A 24,261-nucleotide genomic window follows, 5' to 3' on the forward strand; every position below is an offset into this window, starting at 1 on the left:
TTCAGATTTCTTCCTAATTACCTCAAGTCCTTTGGGGTCAAAGTGTGTCTCTGATACAGTTACAGCCAAAAATATTGGCACCCCTCTACTTTTTACAAATAGCTCACAATTTCATCTAAACATAAACTGAAATTAAAAACAGTGTTTGATCTCCACAATTCTGTATTTGTATTTATATTACAGAACTACTGTTTTGAATTTAATACTATATATTCTTTTAAATCAGAAAATAAGAAGGAATGTAAAATTGCAAAATTACTGACACCCTTCCTATACCAATGAATGAGCTTCTTGCCCAAGTATAATGACAGTTAGGTCCACTATTCTTGTGCCAGCTGCCAAGATTTGAAGGGTGTCTAAATGAATTTAGATCTGGACTGTTTACTGGCATCTTCAGAACCAGTGTCTTGTCTCAAACTAAGTGTGTTTGAGGTCATTGTCCTGCTATAAGAGCCATGACTTTGATGGAGACACAGCTTTCTGACACTGTTCAATATTGCATTCCAAATTGGCCTGGTAATCTCTATATTTTATGATGTCATGTACAAGTTCAAGGCACCAAGTGCCATATGCAGCACAGCAACCCAAAAACAATCCTAAGCCTTCTGTTCTTTTCATTGAAAGCTTCATTTTTTTTCCTGTAAACATAGAGATGATGCAGTTTTCCAGAAATATCTAATTTGGTGTCATCTGCCAACAGAAAATTATCCCAAAAGGAATTCGGCTTATCCAGGTCTGTATTGGCAAACTCCAGTTTGACTTTCTTATATCACTCTCTCAGCAGTGGGCCCTCCTTGCCTCTTAACATATTATTCCTTTTCCCTGAGTTGGCAATGAATGGTAAAAGTTGAAACTGATGTATGTTGTGTCTGAAGGTCACCTTGAATGTGTTAGGCAGTTGATCTAGGTGTTTTCTTCACCATTCAACCAATGCTGCAATTTTCTATCAAGTTTTCTCTTGCAGCCACGTTCAGCGATGTTGGCTATATTGCCATGGGCCTTAAATTTTTTAATGGCTACAAACTTCTTTCTTTCTTTAGACAATTATCTGCTTTTATTCATGCTTATTGCAGTACACTCAGCGACAGGTGACAAGAGTAAGTTTCTCTATTCAAGATATTTAATGGTTCATTTATTGCTAGCATCTGCTATTCACAACAGATGAGTTCAGTTCCAATGTGAAGGAGTATCACCTACTGAAATCTAATTATTTCTAACTACTTATAAAATGTGGCAATAGTTTTATGTAGTCAACGTAAGTATTTATGTGTGAAATAGGCTATGATTTTTTCTGTTTTCTTTCGCTGCAAGCCAAAGAAATACATAAGTGGATACTTGAAGTCCATGAGGAGTTCCATGACACAGGTCATCCAATGCCAAGGTGACTTCTAAGATACATAAAAATTTACTATCAAAGTACATTATTTCTTATAATAAGATATGAAAACAAATCATGTAAATTGGACAATGACACACAAACATATGTTCAGAAAAATAAAAATCAATAAAATTCTATTGGGGCGCTCCACTAAGGTATGCAGCTGTATATGATGATAGAATATCCACCAATATTCAAATATTAATATGTATACAAAAGATTCATACATACACTTGCGCTCCCTTCTTAGCACAACAGGAGACCACAATTCTAGTGTGTTCTTCAATAGGTGTGTCTAGATACAACACAGCAACCCTAGAAAGGACTTAATGGTCCAATAAACAGAAATAACAAAACGTAATACGTCATAAAATGTCCCATTCAAAGTGACTTCCACCACCATATAGGAATGTATCTTTAATCTTCCACCATGGATTACCAGTGTGTAAAAGGATAACCCAGTGGTCCTATGTGATCCAAAAGGAACCCCTTATGGGTATATGCTTACTCAGCACAAGAAATTCAGTGCATCCTCAAAACATCAAAACCAATCTTCAGTATGACATCCTATTCCTCACTCCAATAGATACTCCACATATGCAGATAAATCACAATGGAAAAAGAAAGGAGGGGATTTTGTGCATTAAAACAATAAAAGATTTAATATACACACTAAATGAGAAATCATACCCATCATACTGATTTTCCTGCATATCCTTGAAACTTGCTAATAAAAAAAGCCTATTGTTTTTCCTCACATACAGTATTTCTTTGATTAAACTATAACTGAAATGTGAAGCACTCTTAAAGGTATAATACATATTTTCATATGACTTCTATATTATATTTGAAGCAATCATAAAGGCACAAAACACATTATCAGATGACTTATATATTCTAATTTCCCAGTGGTGGCAGCAGCTCTCTCCCCCTTTCTCACTGATAGTGAAGCATGACATCTTCACATCTCAAAACTGTTAGTGAGGCATGGCACAGAGAGGAGCTGGAAGAATGAAGAAACAAACAAGAGGAAGAGAAGAAGACAGAAGAAAAGAATGTCATAGAAGCGTAAGTTAAGAGCAGAGGGGGCACAGTGATGAAGGGACAAATGTGTGATGAAGAAGGGGGCACGGTGTGATGAAGGGACAAACGTGTGATGAAGGAGGTGGCACTTTGTGACGAAGGAGGGGGGCACAGTGATGCAGGGGCAAAAGTGTGTTAAAGGAGGGCCCAGTGTCATGAAGGAGGGCCCAGTGTCATGAAGGAGGGCCCAGTGTCATGAAGGAGGGCGCAGTGTCATGAAGGAGGGCGCAGTATGATGAAGGAGGACGCAGTATGATGAAGGAGGACGCAGTATGATGAAGGAGGGTGCAGTGTCATGAAGGAGGGCGCAGTGTCATGAAGGAGGGCGCAGTATGATGAAGGAGGACGCAGTATGATGAAGGAGGACGCAGTATGATGAAGGAGGGCGCAGTGTCATGAAGGAGGGCGCAGTGTCATGAAGGAGGGCGCAGTGTCATGAAGGAGGGTGCAGTGTCATGAAGGAGGGCGCAGTGTCATGAAGGAGGGCGCAGTGTCATGAAGGAGGGCGCAGTGTCATGAAGGAGGGCGCAGTATGATGAAGGAGGACGCAGTATGATGAAGGAGGACGCAGTATGATGAAGGAGGGCGCAGTATGATGAAGGAGGATGCAGTATGATGAAGGAGGTTGCAGTATGATGAAAGAGGCTGTAGTGTGGGTTGGAGGGACAGAGAAGTAAGGTAATTGGACACAGGGGAGGTGGGGGACATAGGGTGGATAATCTTGCATCATGTACTATTTGTTACAGTATATAATATAGTGTTAAAATGCATCTAAAATTTATTTTCACTCTGTCAAAACTCCTAACCCTGGCCGTTCATTTCAAAGTGAAAGTTCCATACCAGCACTTCTAAATTTCTACTTCAACCACTGTGTGTGTGTTGTGTGTGTGTGTGGTGTGTGTGTGTGGTGTGTGTGTGTGTGTGTGTGTGTGTGTGTGTGTTATATAGATATATATATTGATGTATTACTAAGTAATTTTTGAGATGTGTTCCTAAACTTCATATATGTTAAATTCCCATAAAGTTAAGATTGTTATTGTTTGCAAGAATGAATAGTCACAGCCACACTGTAAACAGTAATGTGTTCCTCTACATAGCAAGCTAGTATTCCAGGTCTATGATATTTTATCTCACTATGTTTCTTCCTCACCCCAGAATGCAACATGATACAGAAACACAATCCCCCCTGTGAAGATACCGGGTTTATCTGGCCCAGTGCTACCCAGTACCTTCTAGGATTCGTATGGTCACTCAGGCAAAATGCAGTTATAAAAATACAACAGTATATTTATTGCATACTTGCCAACATTTTTTTTTTTTCTTCCGGGAGATGCCGGCTGGGACGTGGGCGTGCAGGGGGCGGGGCTGCGAAATCGCGTCATTTTGGCCCCGCCCCCGTGACGGAATGACGCAAATCGCGTCATTTTACAGTGGGGGCGGGGCTAAACGCCGCGATTCCGGGTGAATCGCGGCGTTTAAACTAAATTTTTCCCCCTTCCTATCAGGGAGATTGCCACACTCGTCCGGGAGACTCTCGCAAAATGCGGGAGTCTCCCGGACAATGCGGGAGAGTTGGCAAGTATGATTTATTGTCATACAAACAACACTAGAATATTATGTACACACAGTAAATAAATGCCAGGCAGATTTACCACATCATCTGTCCCTTACCCCAATAACTTAAGGAGATATAGTCACCTGCTGTCCAGACTTCATGACCCATGGATCCCTCTCAGCTGCATATATAGACTCGAGTTAGAAAACAACAATTCAAAACTCCATCTTGCACCTTCCTGAATGAAATCCAAGCATCAGCACCCCTCCCCCCTGGAGTTGTTCCTTATATATCACAGGTCTAATTTCCACAGTCTTTCCCCTCCCTGGACAAACCCCTGCATCTATTCTACTTCCCCATTGGCCAGTGCAGGACTAGGGGGTTTGGACAGGGCAGTGGAGATGAGATGTCCTTTCACAGAAGCCCCCTGCTGGGATGCAGACAGAACGTCTGGACTAGTCCTAAGGAGAACAATTGATGCTTAATTGGCTTCCCCTACTTCCAAGGATAAGGTAGCAGTGAGCCCCTCCCAAAATTAACCCCTTACACTACTTTGTGATGTCACAGGGTCCCCAGCTGTTCCATGCTTCCTGTAGAGGAAGGAGGGGGGAGAATGAATGCAGCTCAAGCCCTCTCACCTGTATCCTAGACACCACCTGATCTTTACCCATAACCCTCCTGGCTTCAGTTTAAGGACAATGAATAACATTACTTCAAGTCATCAATATATAATACAAAATATACATATTTAAATTGAATTACAATGTCCCCTTAACCACATGTAATTGGACAATGCAGTTGTAGTCTGATGAGCTGGGGAAACAAAAGAAGGGCTATACAAAGTATTTGCTATAATTCACATATCACACTCGTTTTGTCACATTCCTCCCCTACTTTTTTAGCCCTCGTTTCCCAGTGGCTCCCTAGCCCCAAGTAATCATTTCTTCCAAGTCCAAAGTTTCTGGCCTGCTGTGGTTTCTCCTGGGTCTGATGGCAAGGTAGACAGCAGTACACAGTTCCTCAATCTCCCACCAGGGTCCCATGGCTGCAGGCATATCTTCCCACTCAGCTGGAGTGGGGGTTTATGCTGCCCTGTGTCATAAGATGAGACAACAATAAAACTGGGCCACTCCTGTGCACACATCCATGGTAGGAGAGTTGTAGTCCAACATCCCTTGTGTGCCTTATCCACCCTTAATTGCCCAACTGCAAATAGTCCCTTGGCCTGTCCTCTGTTTCTGGAGACCATGCTCCCCTCCCCCACATATTCAAGTGAAAACTGCCAAGTGGCAGGCAAACTTTCTGGCTCCTTGTCTGTTTGTTTCTGGCAAAGATCCAATCCCCCCTCACCCAAACACTCAAGGGACAACTGCCCAGTGGCAGGCAAGCGTGGGGGCTCCATTAATTCTTTGCTTATGGGGAATCCTCTGTCCCCCTCCCAAACCACATGTGGGTGCCCCTGTAAGTATGTTTGTGTGCATCTCCCCTCCCCTGCTACCACATCCAACTGTTGCACTACTTCCCTCGCCTCTGGCGCATCGGGGTAGTGTGAATCCTCATTGGACACAGACTTGTCCTCCTGGCCGCAAAGCAAAGTGGATGGTCCAGTGCAGGCCTCTGGTATTGGGTCCTGGATTCCCAGATTTGGAGCTGGAGTGCGATGCATCAAAGCTGGTGGGGCTGGTGAATCTTGCTGTACTGGTGCCCTCTCAGACACCCACTCAGTCAACATCTCCTCATCTGCCAATTCTGCATAGGGGAAGGCATAAGTGTAATTTTCCCAGGGCCCCATGGTAGTGGCCTCTGACATGACAATTCCTTTATCCTCTCCCATTAATTCTGTCCTACAGTCTGTAAACATGATTTCTGCTGAGATCATATGTTGCGCAAGTTTATGATTCTCTTCTGTCACAATTGGGTAAAGCTGTACATCACTTGCCCCGGAGAGCACACATGCGGTATCCTGCGTTACTTCATTAAACAAATTCTTTTCAGGCACAACAGGGATGGATAACTGGTCTTTTCTGTAATTCTGTTCTAACTCAGACACAGTCTCAGGTTCCAATAACACTGGCAAATTATCAGAAGATGCTACTACATGGTACTTACTTGGTAGCTCTTTTCCATCCAAGTCACCAAATGGGAGAATTTCTCCTAATCCTTTCTGAGTAGTCAGAGGTACAACATCCTCACCAAGCAGTTCTTCTCCAGTCTCCCCCAAGATAGTAGCTTGGGCAACTGTATTTAATCCACTGGGATGGACCTCCCCCTGATTAACAGACTGAGCAGCCATCTTTTTAGAGTGTGATAAAAGATATTCCAATTGGCATTTTTCAGTATTCACTCGATAACACTGATCCTGCCACATTTCAGTGTCCGTAAATCCTTGCCGCCATACCTCATCCTCTGCTTCTTCAAAACTCTGTTGCAGACATTGCATTTGTTCCCAGAGAGGTATGTGGGGACCTAAAGTGAGCATCCATTTTCTATAAACACTAAAAGCATTGATGGGATTCTCCTGATCTTTTAACAAACGTTTCAGGATATCCATGTGTGTGCTGTACAGGTAAGGTACACCCCGGATCTGGCATTCCACTATCAGCTCCTCCATACTCATTGTCTCTAGTGGATCTGTAGAATCTGCTAATGGGACAGATTCTATTAATACATTTGCAGGGGATTCATCAGGCATGTCCCTGTGCTGTAATAGTCCATTTACGTCTTGTTTGTACTGCTGATTATTGTTGTATCTGGATTCTCCCTTGGCCAGATTCTGCATAGTACAAATAACTTCATGTGTAAAATCATCCCATGCTGGTTCATCCTGAAAATTACAGGCACTTGCCTCCTCTTTCAACATTAGGAACACATCCAACAGGTTCTCCAATTTCTCCTGTAGACTGGCTCCTTCCCACATAATAATCTTTGGGCACTCCTCATCCCAATAATCCAAAATGTGCTGCATTGTGGTGGGGTGGTGCAACACATCCATATCCCCATCCTGCAGACACTCCCACAGTCCTTCATCCCAGTACACCTTTCTCCTGGTTGTACTGGACTGCTTCATCCCTTCCTTTGGGAACTTTTTCAACACTGGGCTGTGATCTGCTCTCTTGTTCCTAGAGCTCACACCCATTTTACTTCCAGGGATCACCTCACTGTGATTTCCTCTCTTTGAGACACGGTTCCATCTTCCGCTCTCCTCTGGCGGGGTGCGCTTCCCCTTATCAAATCGGCACTTAGGCGGCATCTTCCCTCGCCTAAAGCCCACAGCGCTTTTCGTGACACTTTCTACCTTAAAGCCTTTAGGAGTAAGTTCAGGATAATGTGGTAACTGGTTTCTAGTGCTAACTGCTTTGCAGAGCCCTGGAATGTATCACGATACAGTTCCCCTGCAGCTCTACCCAGATAGGACCTGGGACTGAGTGACCCCACTGCTTGCCACCAAAAATGTGAAGATACCGGGTTTATCTGGCCCAGTGCTACCCAGTACCTTCTAGGATTCGTATGGTCACTCAGGCAAAATGCAGTTATAAAAATACAACAGTATATTTATTGTCATACAAACAACACTAGAATATTATGTACACACAGTAAATAAATGCCAGGCAGATTTACCACATCATCTGTCCCTTACCCCAATAACTTAAGGAGATATAGTCACCTGCTGTCCAGACTTCATGACCCATGGATCCCTCTCAGCTGCATATATAGACTCGAGTTAGAAAACAACAATTCAAAACTCCATCTTGCACCTTCCTGAATGAAATCCAAGCATGAACACCCCTCCCCCCTGGAGTTGTTCCTTATATATCACAGGTCTAATTTCCACAGTCTTTCCCCTCCCTGGACAAACCCCTGCATCTATTCTACTTCCCCATTGGCCAGTGCAGGACTAGGGGGTTTGGACAGGGCAGTGGAGATGAGATGTCCTTTCACAGAAGCCCCCTGCTGGGATGCAGACAGAACGTCTGGACTAGTCCTAAGGAGAACAATTGATGCTCAATTGGCTTCCCCTACTTCCAAGGATAAGGTAGCAGTGAGCCCCTCCCAAAATTAACCCCTTACACTACTTTGTGATGTCACAGGGTCCCCAGCTGTTCCATGCTTCCTGTAGAGGAAGGAGGGGGGAGAATGAATGCAGCTCAAGCCCTCTCACCTGTATCCTAGACACCACCTGATCTTTACCCATAACCCTCCTGGCTTCAGTTTAAGGACAATGAATAACATTACTTCAAGTCATCAATATATAATACAAAATATACATATTTAAATTGAATTACAATGTCCCCTTAACCACATGTAATTGGACAATGCAGTTGTAGTCTGATGAGCTGGGGAAACAAAAGAAGGGCTATACAAAGTATTTGCTATAATTCACATATCACACTCGTTTTGTCACACCCCCAGAAACCCGAACATATTTTTTTAATATGTGGACAGAACATCCTGGACAAATGTTTGTAAGTATAAACACCACTTATATTAGATATAATATTTGCCTGAGCTATGTGTCGGTTTTAGGATATCATTTAATAATGATTTAAAATATGACAAAAATGTTTCTTCTCTCTTCAAGATTTATTGAATTTTAAGCTCAGTAATAAAAATAAAACTACGTGTTCCAAAAATGTGATTAAGACTAGATTAAATGAACCATTATTTTGATAATGCATTTGTGTCCCTGTTCAGGTATGAAAATAAAACATACATAAAACAGTACATATTAGGAAGACATGGTGATGTTCATTGACTGAAATGGACAATTCTTTTTAAAACAGTTCCATTTCCCATCACGTTCAGAACATGAGCAGAACAATAGTCTGTAAATCTGTTATGTCTCAGGTTTCCTCCATTTGCACAAGCTTCATTAAGAATAGACAACTTTCCATTGCATTGCTGACATTTATGGCTCCATCAAAAGCAAAAGATATTAGAAAATAAACTTTTTAGATACTACACTCAATAGGAAATCGATTTTCAAGATGCTATTATTATGTTTTGCTTGTAAGGTAAACTGTATTACATGCATAATTATAAAGTATCTTTAATTATTGAAAAAATAATGCACACAAGAACCTTTGGAGCAAAAGCGTTAAATATATTTCATTCAAGCATCAAGTATATAACATTTGATCTTCATCAGGATTATTTCCAAATACTGCAAGACAATAATATAGAAGACGAATAAAGTAACAAAAAAGCAAAAAAGCTAAGTTCATCTACATATAAACAATAAACAGCAGATATCCAAAAAGTGTACAGTTTTATATGTATGCACATCATCATCATTTATTTATATAGTGCCAACATATTCCGTAGTGCTTTACAATTGGGGACAGACATAATAAATTAATAAACAAACTGGGTAAAACAGACAAAGAGGTGAGAAGGCCCTGCTCGCAAGCTTAGAATCTATTGGACAATGAGAGTTGACACATGAGGTTAAGTCTACATTTTGCATTTGGTAAAAGTGTCTTATAGGCTAAATGATCCTGTCACACAACAATGTTGGTCAGGGGGTAGTTGTCTTGTGTGAAATTGTGTAACAGGCGGTAATAGGCTAAGGTAGTGAGGTAAAGAGGGTGGTTGAGGAATATTATAAGCTTGTCTGAAGAGGTAGGTTTTCAGAGAACGCTTGAAAGTTTGTAGACCAGAGGAGAGTCTTATTGTGCGAGGGAGAGCATTTCATAGAGTGGGTGCAGCCCGAAAAAAGTCCTGTAACCGGGAATGGGAGGATGTAATGAGGGTGGATGATCTTGTGTAGAACGGAGTTGACGAGTTGGGAGATATTTTGAGACAAGAGAGGAGATGTATGTTTGTGCAGCTTTGTTGATGGCCTTGGAGGTTAGTAAAAGTATTTTATATTGGATTCGGTAGAAAACAGGCAGCCAGTGTAGAGACATCCAGAGTGATTCAAGAGAGGAATAACGATTTGCAAGGAAAATTAGGCTTGCCGCAGCGTGCAAAATAGATTGTAGGGGTTTGAGTCTGTTTTTGGGAAGATCAGTAAGGAGGGAATTGCAATAGTCAATGCGGGAGATAAGTGCATGAATTAAGGTTTTTGCAGTGTCTTGCGTGAGATATGTGCGGATTCTGGAAATGTTCTTTAGATTTATGTAGCATGATTTAGATATAGAGTCAATGTGGGGAACAAAGGATAGGTATAAGTCAAGGATTACACCTAGGCAGCGAGCTTGTGGGGTGGGATTTATGGCCATGTTATCAACAGAGATAGAAATGTCAGGTATGCTCTTGTTGGTGGGTGGGAATATTATTAACTGTGTTTTAGTTTGAGTTGGCGAGAGGACATCCAAGATGATATGGCAGAAAGACAGTCAGTTACACGGGACAACACAGATGTCGAGATATCAGGAGAAGATAGATAGATTTGGGTATCATCTGCATAGAGATGATACTGAAAGCCAAAGGAACCTATTAGATTTCCAAGAGAAGTGGTATAGATAGAGAACAGCAGAGGACCTAGCACTGAGCCTTGTGGTACTCCAACTGATAGAGGAAGTGGAACAGAGGTTGCTCCAGAGAAATTAACAGTGAAAGAGCGATTAGAGATGTAGGATGAGAACCAGGATAGACCACATCTGTGAGAACTTGAGATTTTGTATCCAAGGGGGAACACACCGAAAGATGAATGAATGTGATATAAAAGAGAAGTTGTTCCACTGAAATACACTTAGGTGTTTCCCGCTGTAGGCAAAATGCAGAGGGTACAGCTGAGTACATCAAATATATCAAACATATACAAAAATATATCGCAGTGACTCTGTAAACAGAGATAGATAGCAAGTGTAGCAGAGAACACATACACAGAGGACAATAGCTAGCAGGTGTAATTGGCACAACCACATACACTGGTGTTGAGTCTAAGACACCGACCGGACATCCCTGCAAGAGGATATGGACTTTGCTCAGTGAGGGCCCAGGTTGCGGCCCAGTGTACTTTCTTCCCTTAGTGAAAGCAGCAGAGTACTTAGCTGGAATGAAGACTCATATCAAAAACACAGCAGATATAAATGTGGGTATGGGTGTGCTGCTGTCAGTGATACTGGACACAGGAGTTAAAGAAAAGCGAATAGTAGCTATACTTCCTAATGTAATGTTGGACACAATTGATACTCAGGCACTTGAGTAGTGAGTTTTTATAGTGATTGATTAATTGGTAATTCCCTGCATGTGTCATCAGTACTGGAGGTTAGTGGTAACATCTGAGAGAGGGGTTATGTCATATCTAGCCTGAGACTGAGCCAAGCTGGGTTCTGTTAAGTATTCTAATTGAGAAGGTCAGCAGTATGTGGACTGCTGAGTGTTGGAGGCAGGTCAGTAATGTCTAAGACTGCTAGTACTGACACATTAATGACAGTGTTCTGTTATACAGTAAATCACATGTCATGCACTTAAAATACAATTTTAAACAATTCTATTTTCTATTGAACCAATAAGATAGTTTTGTCAATCAGTTTTCAGAGCCCTTCTAATATCATATGACATTTGTGGAATTGGAAATGATAGACTTAGGGCTTGTTTCAAAGGAGCGTAAATGCCATAACATGCCGTATTTTGTGTAAAATTGCACTGCACATTCCCAGAACCAGAGCACACATCAGAGAATGGAGCATCGTCTAATTCTTCTTCAAGTTCAAGGTCATTTTACTACAGCCTTTGATTTCAGGGGCAGAGCGTGGAGGGGACTGGTTTATACATGCAGTCAATGTACAACTGAACTGACTGTTTACTTGCTGCCTAATATATCCCACCCATTGACAGGTGCCATTTTAACAAGCTAATGAATATTATTCATTGCACTTTTCAGTGGTTTAATCTTGTGGCTGATTGCTCTATATTCTACATATATTGGATATATCCTGCAAGGTATTGTCTGTCTGCCTAGACCTGTATTCATCAAGAGTTGTATCTATACATCAACTTCTTACTGAATACGGCCGTGCATATGCCTGATGTAAGAGCGCTTTTTATAAAATGCACATTACGTTGTTTTGCATATTTTAATGAATAAGGCCCTTAATGGTTTATGATTTATGATGTTTAGGATGTCTTTGTTTGTTTCTAGAGGTAAGAGCTAACTTCTCATTAGGATGTCAGTTTTGCTGAACGCTTACTGGACTACAGCTGGATTATACCCATTTTGCATTAATAAAAAGGTCATTCGACTACCTAGACTGAATAAATAAAAACCTCATAGCTGTTCACACTTCATGCTATGAACTTGCTGTGGACACTTAATTCTCACTGAATTTAGGAAAATGTGGCTGGACATATACAGAAAAATAACATAATGGAATTGTAATATGTGCGTACCCTATATGCATCAGTGTCAGAACTGCATTAAGAAAGTCCATTATTTAGTACATGGTATGCTGTTATTTCACTGTTTATTTGTTTATGACTTTGCTAGCCTTTGTTGTGGGAGGTTATTGGGAGTTGATTGAAGAAACTCATCACATTTGTTTGTTACCCATACATAATCAGTGTGTAGTGGCTGCAAATCAGTGTTGGCTGCATAGCTAGTGTGTTTACTTCAAAATGGGTTAGTTATTAAGATTAGTGTATTAAAATTAATATAGCATATTTATGCGTTATTCCGAAGTTAAATAGGGTGTAAAAAGGAGGAGAACACTCTACCTGATATCTCTGCTACAGAAGGACAAAATCCAGCCTTTCACAGCAAGCTCAGTTATCCTCCATATCAAGTATCTGCTTTGCACATTACCTAGACACTCCCTAATTGCTGATTTAATGAACCACTTGCAAACCTTGCTCCTCATTTTGTTTCTCAATATAACCAATCTGTTCATCTGATTTACCTGCACTACACTCACTGGTTTCAATATCTGTCCTCATTGACCCCATAGTTCATCTACTCCCTCCAATCCTGCTTCTCAGAGCCGTAACTAGGGTGGTGCGGGCGGTGCCGTCGCCCAGGGTGCAAGCCCAAGGGGGCGCAGCAGCCGCCCGCTATCCCTCCCCTCTGTGGCACATTAAAAGGAAGACTCGCGGCACCCCCCCTCCCCTGCGCGACTCATGCGGGGGGGGTGTAGAGTGAGAAGGGAGGGAGGTTGGCGCTTGAGCGGGTGGGGGGGTAGGTGGTGATTAAAGGATAACATCCAATTGCTGACTGGGAGAGAGCTACGCATCCATCTGTGATGACATCACCGCAGCTGCAGATCCAATGTGACAGCGCAGGGGGGGTGGGATGAATGGAGGACGGCTCCTCTGACTTCCTGACTGACTCACATGAAGAAGTTGTGCAGTAAATAGCAGGTATTTTAACACTCACAGAATCACTAGCACCATATGTACACTATAAATGCAGATTATATACAAACCTCTAGTTCCTCTCTGAATATCCAGTGTCAGCCTAAGTAATCACTTGATAAGTGAAGAAAAAAAAACCCCAATATTGTCAGTACACAAACTGTTGCAGATACAGACTTTTATGCTCTCTCTACCTTAATAAAATAATTGTTAGTCCTGTACTAGTTGGTGAGTAAACACATTGGGCACACTCATACCAGGGGCAGACACCCAGGGCGGCACTCATCCAAGGGGCAGACACCCAGGGCGGCACTCATTCCAGGGGCAGACACCCAGGGCGGCACTCATTCCAGGGGGCAGACACCCAGGGCGGCACTCATACCAGGGGCAGACACCCAGGGCGGCACTCATACCAGGGGCAGACACCCAGGGCGGCACTCATACCAGGGGCAGACACCCAGGGCGGCACTCATACCAGGGGCAGACACACAGGGCGGCACTCATACCAGGGGCAGACACACAGGGCGGCACTCATACCAGGGGCAGACACACAGGGCGGCACTCATACCAGGGGCAGACACACAGGGCGGCACTCATACCAGGGGCAGACACACAGGGCGGCACTCATACCAGGGGCAGACACACAGGGCGGCACTCATACCAGGGGCAGACACACAGGGCGGCACTCATACCAGGGGCAGACACACAGGGCGGCACTCATACCAGGGGCAGACACACAGGGCGGCACTCATACCAGGGGCAGACACACAGGGCGGCACTCATACCAGGGGCAGACACACAGGGCGGCACTCATACCAGGGGCAGACACACAGGGCGGCACTCATACCAGGGGCAGACACACAGGGCGGCACTCATACCAGGGGCAGACACACAGGGCGGCACTCATACCAGGGGCAGACACACAGGGCGGCACTCATGCCAGGGGCAGACACACAGGGCGGCACTCATGCCAGGGGCAGACACACAGGGTGGCACTCATGCCAGGGTCAGACACACAGGGCGGCACTCATGCCAGGGTCAGACACACAGGGCGGCACTCATGCCAGGGTCAGACACACAGGGCGGCACTCATGCCAGGGTCAGACACACAGGGCGGCACTCATGCCAGGGTCAGACACCCAGGGCGGCACTCATGCCAGGGGCAGACACCCAGGGCAGCACTCATGCCAGGGGCAGACACCCAGGGCGGCACTCATGCCAGGGGCAGACACCCAGGGCGGCACTCATGCCAGGGGCAGACACCCAGGGCGGCACTCATGCCAGGGGCAGACACCCAGGGCGGCACTCATGCAAGGGGCAGACACCCAGGGCGGCACTCATGCCAGGGGCAGACACCCAGGGCGGCACTCATGCCAGGGGCAGACACCCAGGGCGGCACTCATGCAAGGGGCAGACACCCAGGGCGGCACTCATGCAAGGGGCAGACACCCAGGGCGGCACTCATGCAAGGGGCAGACACCCAGGGCGGCACTCATGCAAGGGGCAGACACCCAGGGCGGCACTCATACAAGGGGCAGACACCCAGGGCGGCACTCATACAGGTATGCAGAAGCAGTGTGATTTACTTTTTATTTTTTTAATTTTATATTGTTAGGGAGACTTTTTGATCCGGTGGGTGACCCAACTATTATTACATTAATGCTAACCCTGGGAACTCCCTGCTGCTGGATAAAACTGCTCCACTTACATAACTAATGTGTATACACCACCCACTGGTGTGCTGACTCTGTCTACTTGTGACTGCTCCACCTACATGTGCAATGCTTTGCCTACTTGTGTGGTAGCTCCGTCAACTGTGATAGACGGACTCTGCTTACCATAGCGTATTGCATTTGCCTTGTATAAAAACCATTGTGGCTTGAGGTAATGGAGTGCTAACTCCGCCTACAATTTGCACCGCCTACCATTTATTGGTCCAGCCTACATGAGGCCACTTTCAGAATTTTTCCAGGGCCACTTTAAGTTCCCAATCCGCCCCTGGTATTATGTGTGTGAGGGGCCACTGTGTGTGTGTATTATGTGTGTGTGAGGGGCCACTGTGTGTGTGTATTATGTGTGTGTGAGGGGCCACTGTGTGTGTGTGTATTATGTGTGTGTGAGGGGCCACTGTGTATGTGAAGGGGGGGCCCAAACCAATATCTTGCCTAGGGCCCCATGAGGTGTTAATTCCGCTCTAATAGATATATATCATGCATTTGCAAATATGTGTAGCAGAATTCTTTACAGTAAAGTGCTAGCCACACATATTAGGTTGGCCACACCCACTTGGCAAATGTCACTCCCACTTTGATGGGGGGCGTCGGTGCCCTGTCTCGCCCAGGGCACTGAAATGTCTAGTTACGGCACTGCTGCTTCTTATCTACTGTTCCCATTTTCCCCATCCTCCCTGCCTAATATCATACCTAATTTTACCCATTCTCCTGTCAGTTTGACTGTTTAACCCCCACCTCCTCTGCTACCAATCTGGACTATTAACCTTATAATGTCCTTTAGCTCCTATTGTTTTACTACCCTTTTCACCTTTTCCCTGTCATGTTTCATGCTGTATTGTTTTTGAATGTCATGCGATTTGTTCAGTTAATTACATCTATGAATTTACTATTCAGCTCTGTTCACATGACTACGTTGTTATGTTCACTGTTTTCATCTATGTCATATCTGTACTAATATGTTAGGCACTACGGAATCTGTGGCACTATACAAATAGACAATATATATAATAAGATTATTTAGCTATGTGTCCATTTCTTTTAAAATATGTGAACTAATTACATGTGCGTCCCAATTTGTAAAGCACCTCTATTTCTGTGTATTTGATTAAATTGGGAAAATAATAAGTTATGTGCATGAGAGAAGCCAGAAACCCAAATGGACCAGAGTAATAGAATACAGTGAGTTAAAATTGAAATGATAATAGTTGGTAATATTGTTTGTAATTGATAATAGCATCAGACATGAAATTGTACAAACTGTTTCCTGTCTAATACAATGAACAAATTAGTGTGAGCGGGAGCTGTCTGTTAGATGTCAATGACAGCTCCTGACAGCTCTCTTACTTAACAATGAACAAACTTCAGCATGGGGGCTTGGGCTCTAAAAGACAAGTACCGTATATACTCGAGTATAAGTCGACCCGAATATAAGCCGAGGTGCCTAATTTTACCACAAAAAACTGGGAAAACTTATTGACTCGAGTATAAGCCTAGGGTGGGAAATGCAGCAGCTACTAGTAAATTTCAAAAATAAAAATGATATATACAATCTATAAAAACAAATGTATTGTTCCCAGACTAGATAAATAAATAGGATGATTGACTGGTGTAGCAATACCAACATGTAATATATCACAAAGGATATATAGGAGATGCAGACCTCAATAAACAGTACTGAAGGGAATGGTGGTATATCCGGAGGCTCCAAACTGTATAGGACATAACAATAAGGAACAATGCAGAGCAGTGTTGGAGTGTATAACTCACGATTTCTTGATAGCTGTTCTCAGTCCGTCCGCGGTATTCCTTAAAGACTGCAAGCAAACAGATGGGGTGCGCTGACTATAATAGCCGTCCAGACACAAAGTCTTTTGAAGGAAAGTTCCTAGCTCCGTTTGGTCCTACCACTCCAATAGCGCTGGTTGAAGTAGTGATGTTTCCATTCTTCAGACGCGCCTGTGCAGGAGGTTCCTGACGTCCCGGCTGTTACTGATTTCCTCATGTCTCACTAAACAGGCTGTCAGTGCAGTCCAGCGCTGCAGCGGCAGAGGATAAATGGGATGTGAAGCGATGATTCATTTACCATTCATCGCTTCATCGCTTCACATCCCATTCATCCTCTGCCGCTGCAGCGCTGGACTGCTCTGCATTGTTCCTTATTGTTATGTCCTATACAGTTTGGAGCCTCCGGATATACCACCATTCCCTTCAGTACTATTTATTGAGGTCTGCATCTCCATCACCCGAGTATAAGCCGAGGAGGGCTTTTTCAGCACAAAAAAAGTGCTGAAAAACTCGGCTTATACTCGAGTATATACGGTACATCTCAGGAAGTGGGTGGTTGGTGAGGTTTTCTATAAACTAGACATCCAAGATTAGAAGTCTGGTATGCATTTGCACCAGTTATTATTCTGGTATACACTAGCCACCAGAGAATGTCAGGTTGCTACAAACTAGCCATCAGAAGTTGAAGGTCTTATACAGCAAGCACCAGAAATTAGAGGTCTAAAACAGAGATTGGATTGTTGTTATGCATTAGCCTCCAGAGATTAGAGGTCTGCTATAAAAGTAATAATAATAATAATAATAATACATTATGTTCTAGATTGTTTCATTCTCTTTAAGATATATATAATATATTATTACATTTTGTAAACATTTCTGTAAATGTTTCATTTGCTATTTATATTCTATAAAAATAAAACAAAAATAGCATGCACCATACTGGAAATGCATTTAAGTATTCTGATTAATAATTCCATCTGTTAAGTTATATAGTGGATATTCTACTTATGTTAATTTAAATGTAAAATGTACTTATGTACTATGTGTGTTTAAAACTAGAACAGAGATTATACGGACTATAATTTTTATGGTGTAATTAAAGTCTTAAAGAAAAGATGTAAAATTCGAAATAATGTAAGTTATAGTAAATTGATCTTTCAACATGTTTATAAATAATTACTACAGTATGTAAGTGTGAGCTAGTATTCAGATTTATTGTGATTGGTTTGGACAAACATGATCAAGAGCGACATGTAGATTGCACCATTTACCTCAATCCACACTGCACAATAGCATTACTTTAGGAGGGTTGGTATACCACAATAGGAGATACCCCCCTGTAGCTCAGAGGCATTAGATCAAGTCATTAATCCAAACAAATAGTGCTCCATCTGCATATTCAGTGCAACTGAAGCTATGATGGATTTTTTAAAAGGCCTTATATCCCTGGGCCTAGAGTAGCAAATAGACCAAGTCTTACAGTCATGATTTTTTTAAATTTTGCATTTAAGTATATTTACATATTACACACTTTTAATCATGGGCTACTTTAAGGGCTGTTTATTTCCATTTATTTTATAAACATGCAGTAGTGAGTGGAACCATGAATACCTACTGTATTGAGGTAAGGCTGTTACAGGACAGAACAGAAATGGCCTAGAGCCAGAAGCCATGACAGGGCTGCTTCACACAAGCAGTCAAAGATGGCTGAAACGGAGCTGCTGCACATTCAATGCAGCTCCCATGATCATTTGTGGAACTTAAAATGCATGAAGCCTGTTTGCTGATTCCAGGTGAATTGCACATAAGAAAACAAAATACATGAAATTGGGGGCACTATTGTGTGGGAAAATAGGAACTGGGATCACTGTTGTGTGACATAATATGAACTGGGGGCACTACTATGTGCAATATATGAACTGGGGGCACTACTATGTGCATGATATGAACTGGCTCACTATTCACGATGTATACTCGGCAAGGTGAAGTGCAAAACAAGTCGGACACCCACAGAACAGTCTGATAAGCTAATTATATTTTACAGGACCAGACACACCCTGAGAAAGATTTTTTTTTTCCCTTAAATTAATACAGGAAAGTTGTAACCTGTCCTACACAATATTCCCCTTGTACCGCATTTGGCCATGAAATTGTGCAGGTTTTGCCAGACAAATTTACATTCCTACCCCAACCACACCACACAGCAGAACATTTTGTCTTTTGACTATAAATTTGTGCAAATGCAGATATTTAAATACAGTAACATTCTGTGGAAAGGAAAAGCAAACTCAGAACTCAAAAATTGTATCGCTATAGTGCCATAATTCTGCATAACAGCCTGTTCCACTGCTTAAACATGATTTCGGTGAAAATTTGCTGTGATTTCACTTTTTGTCAAGGTAGAGGACGAGGCATCTAGTACCCTGCAATCCCACAGTTCACTGACCTAAAGATCAGCTCTTAAGTGGTATGCAAAACAAAACCAGGGGGTAAATGTATGAAGCATGGGTTTCTGCAAGTCGTTGGATATCGGTAACTTTGCAGGGGAAATTTAAAGCAACGATGGCTTTTGAAGGCAAGTTTGCCTTTAAGAGCCATTGACACTTTAAATTTCCACTGCAAAGTCACCGATTTCCAGCAAGTGTAGTCACTGGCAAGTGTAGTCTCAGGCCTCTCTTGCAGCAAATATTCATGTTTACTACTCAAATCACAGTCAAGACAGGGTAACAGCTCTCACATCTGATTCTGTGCATCATTATTGGCTTCTTAAATCCTACCTCTCAGCAATTACTGCAGAATTTAGGTGTATTAATAAAAGTTAAATTTTTACTCATACATTCACTCATGAAAGCCAGCTTGCATTGATCCCTTTATATTTATATCACCCAGGGAGCAGAATGTTAAGAATATTTCTTTTATTCTGAAACCTTTAAATTCAAAGTGACAATGAAAAGTCTGCAAAGCTTAATTTATTAAATGCTTCTCCTATCTTTCTAACCAAAGCTACAAGTGTGTCTGACCTTTACTCTTTCAGTATTGGGTTAAAAACTATAAAAGCAACAAAAAAATAAAAAAAACACTATGTGATACAGTATATTTGGATAAGGTTTAAAATGCACTTGAAATGTTGCATGGTAAACATCTGTGAAACACCTACTACCTTATATCAAGCCAGCCAGAATAGCAATACATGTGCAAATTACTTTCCTACTGTGTTAAAGACCGTAATAACTTTGAAATACAGGTGCTTATAGTTTGCACAATTTATCAAAATGAATTCATAGCAGTTATTAAAATTAACTTTGTAGCCACCACACACACACACACAAAGTTACACATATGCTCCTCCTGTAAATTAGGAATAGAAACAAACTTTTTCATGAAAATCAAGACCTGTCATTCATTTTAAGTTTTCTAAATCTAAATGAAATCCAAATGAAAAAAACACTTATACCCCATTCATACTGCACCGGGTTTTTGCCGGGGCGAGCTCAAACGACCCGAGTCTTGGTGCAGTATGAATGGTACAAGTCAAAAATCCCGGGTCTAAAAACCTGGGTCTTCAACCCGGGATTTATCGAGGGGTAATTCCCGGGTCGGACCCGGGTTGCCTGCACTATGAATGGTGCAACCCGGGTTTTTCAACCCGGGTTGCACAGAAAACAAGCTGATTGGCTGTCTGCCTGTCTCTGGAGGATGATGTCATCGGTGGGAGCCCGTGGAAGATTTGAGAAGGAGTTTAGGACAAATGGTGGATAAAATGGAAACAGCCAATGAAAACTGCTCTGGTGATGACTCCCACAAATTGCCAGGGCACAGACTTGTGCAGTATGAATGGGGTCAACCCGGGAAATTCCCAGGTCCGAGGTGCAGTATGAATGGTGTTTCTGAGCTGGGACGCTCCGACCCCCAGCAAAAACCCGGCTTGAAAAACCCGGGATATTGCTGGGGCGGCAGTATGAAAGCGGTATTAGAAGGTCCATAAGAAGATTTTGTGTCCCATTGATACCCATATGTGGGTTAGACCATGTGATTAGGAGTTTTGGATCTTGGACAACAGGGACGGCAAACTAAACAGATATTCACTTCTCCCCTGTCCTTCACTTATCTCCTGTTTCCTTCACAATCAAGTAATATTATGCATAGGTAGGAACCTGGCACAGTTATGCAAGTGTGTGGACCTAATGCACAATTGGTAATAATATTTAAATAATTTGGAAATAAGTTTTGTTGATGTAAATCAGTAAAAATATTTTTACATTGAAGAGATTGGAGAAATTGTAGCATAAATACTACTGAACTCCTACGTACATACCAATAATGAAAGTGTAAAGCTTATGTTCTTTAAAGTACTTTTAGAGAGGTAGTATATAATACATATTTCAATTGATAATCCTCACATTTCATGGATTATCCTTTTAGCCCCTAATTTATTTTTGCATATGAGGCTGTCAAACATAGGCACATACTCAGGAAGACACCTTCAGTAGACAAATTTATCTCAAGGGCTTGAGTGAGACAAATATTCCTTCAATTTCGAATAGGATTACAACTGTACAAGTAAAGATTACCCTAAATCCTGTACACTATTGAATCTCCGGTGTATCACAGTGGTTTCTACAATCTATTTTTCCCTCTCACTAAAATGTGATGTCAGTGGGATAAGTGTTGACATTATGTTTTATTATATAGCTGATTTACTGCTGTTTATTAATTCACAGTAATCAGCATGATCACATGTCTAGGCTCATGGACATTTTTTGTTCACCTTGGCTTCAAATCACTGTCGTGAAGGAGCAGCTAACTCCCATTATTATGTTTGACTAGTATATGTTGGATTTAGTTTTAAATCTTGTGTTATTTTTGCTCTCCTGCTTCACAAAATTACTTAGTGGCTCGGCTTTGCTGGGTTTCCATACTAACCACACTTTTTCACTGTTCCTAGCTGCTTATCACTGAATGATAGCTAGGACTAATATGGTAATTATCACCATCATCATCAATATTCATTTATGTAGCACCAGCAAATTCCCTAGTGCTTTACAATTGGGAACAAACACAGTAATAAAACAATACTTGGTAATACAGACAGAGATAAGAGGGCCCTGCTCACAAGCTTACACTGTACTTATCACTGATTTTCATTGCTTGTCGCTCAGATGTTACTTGTATTATAAACTACCTCTGTGATAGGAATTGAATAACAGTGATGAGCAGCAAGATGCAATAGCAGGTTAAATATGTAGTTTAGTAAAAGGACGCCTTAATAGGGATAGGTTTAAAAGTCACCCTGTCCTAGAAATGTGTTTCTAATGTTGAGTCTAATGACGCTGGTGAAGGAAGTAGCACTTGCACGAGGACGTTATATGTCATAGCTTTCTTTTTCAGATTAACCCTCAATTAGTGCCTCTCAAAAACATACATTGCACAAGCTATAATTGTTGACTGAGATATTTGTGAAGGAAATTATAGTACAGCATTGCACAGTAGTGATCCCATCTCTAAGTCATGATGCTCACATCCTTCATTAGCATATTGTCACAGGTTTGATTTGCTAGTTGTCGACACACGTGGTGTTAATTAGATGGTGGTACATTCATTCTAATTAGAATGTACTACACAGAATTGGCCTCCTGCCACTGGGATGGCTTGCCAACGTTGTACTACTTCTGCTGAGCTTGCTGCCAAATTATCACTCCTACCTTATGTACTGCTCTGCCTATGTCTTACTTTAGTTCCCAGGAAATCAGCTGTATGCTATAAAAGAGAAAAACACATTTCTGTGCTCCTACCAGATTCTAGGTATCCTAATACCAAGAATGGTTCTTTTTATAGTTTTATATTCTATATGCATTAAATGCTCCAATTAACACTTAATCATATACTGTATGGGGTTCATGTGCAGATGCCAAAAAGAGGCTATTTTGTCATATATGGAACATGAAGATAGCATCATATGCTGGATCTCACTTTTTACTACAGCTTTGCTGCAGTGAAAAGCTCAGACATGAAAGAACAGCATGCACCTGTATTCTCAGATACGTCATTGTGTGTTCTTTCATCTATACAAAAAAAAAAAATATTACATAGGGGACATTTTTATTAATTGTAAACTGACCACATTCAGTATATGGGACAATGAAAATAATTTACGACTGTAAATTCAGTGTTTACATGCAAGAATAGATACATGTCCCAAAGTGCAATCTCAGGGTTCCTCTTTTACAGATACTTTGTGCAATCACTGGAGATTTTCCACTCTCACACATATGCTCACAGTTTGCAAATATATCAGATGTCAGTACGGCCTACAATCACATCTGATTAGTCCTCACAATCTCCTGAAATGTCAATTTAAGAAATCCAGCTTCATGTTGTTCACTCTAAACACATTATACAGCACAGGGTCAGCAGAGGGCTGAGATCCACTAGCAGAGGAGAGAAGCTAAAAGGTAATAGTGCAGCTGTGCTCTGCTTGAGTCAAGAAATCCCACTCGGTAAGGCAAAATCAGTAAATTTGGGATTTAAGTGTAATAGGGAACAACAAGTACGTGGTACAGTGCCCATAGACATTAGTTCCTAACACCATTTTCAGTTGGCATTAGCAACTGGCTGCAAGCTCTGAAAAGCTAAGCTGCTTTGGAAATTGACTCTAGTTTGCAGTCCCCACACAAAATTATGGGTGCTGTGGTACTGAGCGTTAGTTAAAGCAGAATATCTTTGATATCACCTGCTTTAGCTTATTGCTAAATAGCCCCAGTACTAATATTTGCCTTAATCATGCAGAACCAGCTATTTAAACATGATGCTTGATAAATAGGCCCACGAAACACAAAACTATATTTCCTTTGGAGATCAAGAGTGAAATAGATTAAATTGAATTATTTGTTTCTGTACTCATTCAATTTCTAAAATAAAAGCATAAATCTGTTACACAATATATATTTGTCTGCAGCTACAGGCATCTACATACAGTGTCACCCGTGCCTCATATCTATTTGCAATCCAACTTATAGATAAATCTGTAAAAACAAACATTTTTTCAGCTTGTCAATTTACATATAAGTCTATGCATAGTGTGAAGCAAAGAGCAAACAATTTTTATTGGGTCTGTGTGAAAAGGTTATATTTTGTGAATTACAACCACTGCATATAGAGTGGATATATACAATGCCACATCAGCTCCATCCATGCACCTTCCCTAGAAGTACTCCACAAAGTACAGCTCCAGTTCGGTGTATTCCTGCTATTCTGCTTCCACCTCCTGCACACTGAGATGAAAGATTACACTTCCCAAGTAAATATAGTTTCTGCACCTGTCAACACAACCATCCAGCTAGTGAAAGCAAATGACAGTGTAGCCCATGTGGCTACTATTAAGAGCAGTACCGCCTCTCTGCTTCGGTGTACACTGAGATATGTTCTAGAATGCC

The sequence above is a fragment of the Mixophyes fleayi genome, chromosome 3 (genome assembly GCF_038048845.1).
Source record: "Mixophyes fleayi isolate aMixFle1 chromosome 3, aMixFle1.hap1, whole genome shotgun sequence".
NCBI classification, from domain to species: Eukaryota; Metazoa; Chordata; class Amphibia; order Anura; family Limnodynastidae; genus Mixophyes; species Mixophyes fleayi.